This window comes from Oncorhynchus masou, unplaced genomic scaffold (genome assembly GCF_036934945.1).
Source record: "Oncorhynchus masou masou isolate Uvic2021 unplaced genomic scaffold, UVic_Omas_1.1 unplaced_scaffold_5510, whole genome shotgun sequence".
Classification (NCBI taxonomy): domain Eukaryota; kingdom Metazoa; phylum Chordata; class Actinopteri; order Salmoniformes; family Salmonidae; genus Oncorhynchus; species Oncorhynchus masou.
The window spans coordinates 17,501-21,605 of NW_027011927.1; the positions used below are offsets into that span (position 1 = coordinate 17,501).

Here is a 4,105-nt window from a genome sequence, read left to right on the forward strand (position 1 = left end):
AGTGTGTGTGTGTGTGTGTGTGTCCTTGCCTGTTTGAGGATGATGGCCTGTCTGTAGAACTTGTCTGCGGTGTTGGCAGCCTGCTGGATCTTGGCTGGGATGGGGAAGCCAAGGGCTGACAGCTGTCTGACCTCCCTCAGCAGAGTCACCAGACGGTCAGAGTACTGGATCTTCAGCTTCCCATCTATATGATCCAGCTCCATCACACGGTTACTGGCCTGAAGACTGGAGGGAGGGAGAACAGTGGGTTTATTATACACCATTAATACAGAATGGATGGACTGATGGACAGACAGACAGACAAATTGCTGTATGGTTCTCAACTGACCTGATGCCAGACTTGGGGTCAGACAGGCCAGAGAGGATGTCTCTGGACCAGTCATCAAACTGTTCCTGTTCGTAGGCCCGTAGAACCTCCAGCAGGTCGTCACAGAACCGCAGGAAGGAGCGGAACCCTGACAGGTCTGACAGCAGAGCCTGCGCTATCTTGATGGAGTCCTCCACCTCAGGTACAAACAGTCAGCCGATCAATCAACACACACTGTGCTCCCTCTCTCTCACACACACACACACACACACACACACACACACACACAAAGAGAGAAAGAGACGAACTGCACACACACCTTATGGAGAAGCTGGCGGACCCATACAATGTTGTTGACGACCTCAGGAGATTCCGGCCAGCCAGGGGGCCAGACTTTTCTCCCGGGCGCCATGGCAACGACCCTCAAAGTCTGTCCGCAGCACTGGGAGGGGTCAAAGGTCAATTCAGGATTAGGACATGAGGGGTGACTTCACAAACAACATTATGACATAGTCTCTGAAGTACTGAACTCCTATTGACCCTTGATGTATTCCAGCAGTCTGGCCAGCAGAGTCTCTCTCTCTGACTGCAGCTCCTTGCTGACGTTGGGTCGTCTGATCAGCTCCTTGTGCTTCTGAAACACCTGCAGCAGCTTTATACACAAGTTCAATGAATTAATAATGAGGTCAGCATTTTCAAAACAATGAAATTCAACTTCATGTAACTAGAAAAGTGATGTTCTGACCTGCTGTGGGTTGTCCTGTACATCTGCTATGTAGGCCTTCAGTCTGCCTGCCACCTCCTGCTCTGCTGGGGCGATGGCTCGCTCAAACTGGGCTACTGCCGCCCTCCACAGAGGCTACAGCAGAGAGAGACATCAACCAGCTCAGGTAACTCCGTAAACATTAAAGCTTCTAATATGTAGTTCTGTCATTTTACATACTCCCTCCTCGCTCTCTTTCAATTCAATTTAAGGGGCATTATTGGCATGGGAAGCATATGTTTACGTTTAAGTCATATTATGTCTATATACAGTGTTGTAATGATGTAAATAGTTAAAGTACAAAAGGGAAAATAAATAAACATAAATATAGGTTGTATTTACAATGGTGTTGGTTCTTCACTGGTTGCCCTTTTCTTGTGGCAAAACGGTCAGAAATCTTGCACACTGTGGTATTTCACCCAATGGATACGGGAGATGATCAAAATTGGATTTGTTCTCGAATTCTTTGTGGGTCTGGGAAATATGTAACTAATATGGTCATACATTGGGCAGGAGGTTAGGAAGTTCAGCTCAGTTTCCACCTCATTTTGTGGGCAGTGTGCACATAGCCTGTCTTCTCTTGAGAACCATGTCTGCCTACGGCGGCCGTTCTCAATAGCAAGGCTATGTTCACTGAATCTGTACATAGTCAAAGCTTTCCTAAAGTTTGGGTCAGTCACAGTGGTCAGTTATTCTGCCACTGTTTACTCTCTGTTTAGGGCCAAATATCATTCTAGCTTGCTCTATTTTTTGTTAATTCTTTCCAATGCGTCAAGTAATTATCTTTTTTTCTCATGATTTGATTGGGTCTAATTGTGTTGCTGTCCTGGGGCTCTGTGGCGTCTGTTAGTGTTTGTGAACAGAGCCCCAGGACCAGCTTGCTTAGGGACTCTTCTCCAGGTTTATCTCTGTAGGTGATGGCTTTGTTATAGAAGGTTTGGGAATCGTTTCCCTTTTAGGTGGTTGTAGAATTTAACAGCTCTTTTCTGGATTTGGATAATTAGGGTATCGGCCTAATTCTGCTCTGCCTGCATTATTTGGTGGTTTACGTTGTACACTAAATATATTTTTGCAGAGTCTCAATTTGTGAATTGTTAGTTGGTGAGCAGACTCCAGACTTCACAACCATAAAGGGCAATGGGCTCTATGACCGATTCAAGTATTTTTAGCCAGATCCTAATTAGTTTGTCGAATTGTATGTTCCTTTTGATGGCATAGAAAGCCCTTCTTGCCTTGTCTCTCAGCTCGTTCACAAGCTTTGTGGAAGTTACCTGTGGCGCTGATGTTTAGGCCGAGGTATGCATAGTTTTGTAAGCTCTAGGGAAACGGTGTATAGATGGAATTTGGCAACTGGACCTTTTTGGAACACCATTACTTTTGTCTTACTGAGATTTACTGTCAGGGCCCAGGTCTGACAGAATCTGTGCAGAAGATCTAGGTGCTGCTGTAGGCCCTTCTTGATTGGGGACAGAAGCACCAGATCATCAGGAAACAGAAGACATTTGACTTCAGATTCTAATAGGGTGAAGTGAGGTGCTGAAGTCTGTTTGTTTCCAATTTGTTGACATACCTCAGTATAGGGGTTGTAGTGTAAGGGGTTGAGGCCAGAGAAGGGTTCAAATACGCGAGCCGAGGCCAAGGCCTGCTGTTTTCCTCCAGGCAGCAGACGAAGCAGCTTCTCATGGACCGTACGGATCGTCACCACCTGAGACACACATCCACACACACAGGTCAGAGTTTGTCAAGAACTGTACGGATCGTCACCACCTGAGACACACATCCACACACACAGGTCAGAGTTTGTCAAGAACTGTACGGATCGTCACCACCTGAGACACACATCCACACACACAGGTCAGAGTTTGTCAAGAACTGTACGGATCATCACCACCTGAGACACACATCCACACACACAGGTCAGAGTTTGTCAAGAACTGTACGGATCGTCACCACCTGAGACACACATCCACACACACAGGTCAGAGTTTGTCAAGAACTGTACGGATGGTCACCACCTGAGACACACATCCACACACAGGTCAGAGTTTGTCAAGAACTGTACGGATGGTCACCACCTGAGACACACCCACACAGGTCAGAGTTTGTCAAGAACTGTACGGATGGTCACCACCTGAGACACACATCCACACACACAGGTCAGAGTTTGTCAAGAACTGTACGGATGGTCACCACCTGAGACACACATCCACACACACAGGGCAGAGTTTGTCAAGAACTGTACGGATGGTCACCACCTGAGACACACATCCACACACACAGGTCAGAGTTTGTCAAGAACTGTACGGATGGTCACCACCTGAGACACACCACACACACAGGTCAGAGTTTGTCAAGAACTGTACGGATGGTCACCACCTGAGACACACATCCACACACACAGGTCAGAGTTTGTCAAGAACTGTACGGATGGTCACCACCTGAGACACACATCCACACACACAGGTCAGAGTTTGTCAAGAACTGTACGGATGGTCACCACCTGAGACACACATCCACACACACAGGTCAGAGTTTGTCAAGAACTGTACGGATGGTCACCACCTGAGACACATCCACACACAGGTCAGAGTTTGTCAAGAAGTGTACGGATGGTCACCACCTGAGACACACATCCACACACACAGGTCAGAGTTTGTCAAGAACTGTACGGATGGTCACCACCTGAGACACACATCCACACACAGGGCAGAGTTTGTCAAGAACTGTACGGATGGTCACCACCTGAGACACACATCCACACACACAGGTCAGAGTTTGTCAAGAACTGTACGGATGGTCACCTCCTGAGACACACATCCACACACACAGGTCAGAGTTTGTCAAGAACTGTACGGATGGTCACCACCTGAGACACACATCCACACACAGGGTCAGAGTTTGTCAAGAACTGTACGGATGGTCACCACCTGAGACACACATCCACACACAGGTCAGAGTTTGTCAAGAACTGTACGGATGGTCACCTCCTGAGACACACATCCACACACACAGGTCAGAGTTTGTCAAGAACTGTA

At 47.5% G+C, this 4,105-nt stretch overlaps 1 pseudogene; it reads right to left on the reverse strand.

Annotated features, from left to right (window-relative positions):
• LOC135536064 (cytoplasmic dynein 2 heavy chain 1-like) overlaps positions 1 to 2,775 on the reverse strand; it is a 19,346-nt pseudogene extending 16,571 nt beyond the window's left edge.
• Between the last annotated feature and the right edge of the window lie 1,330 nt (positions 2,776 to 4,105).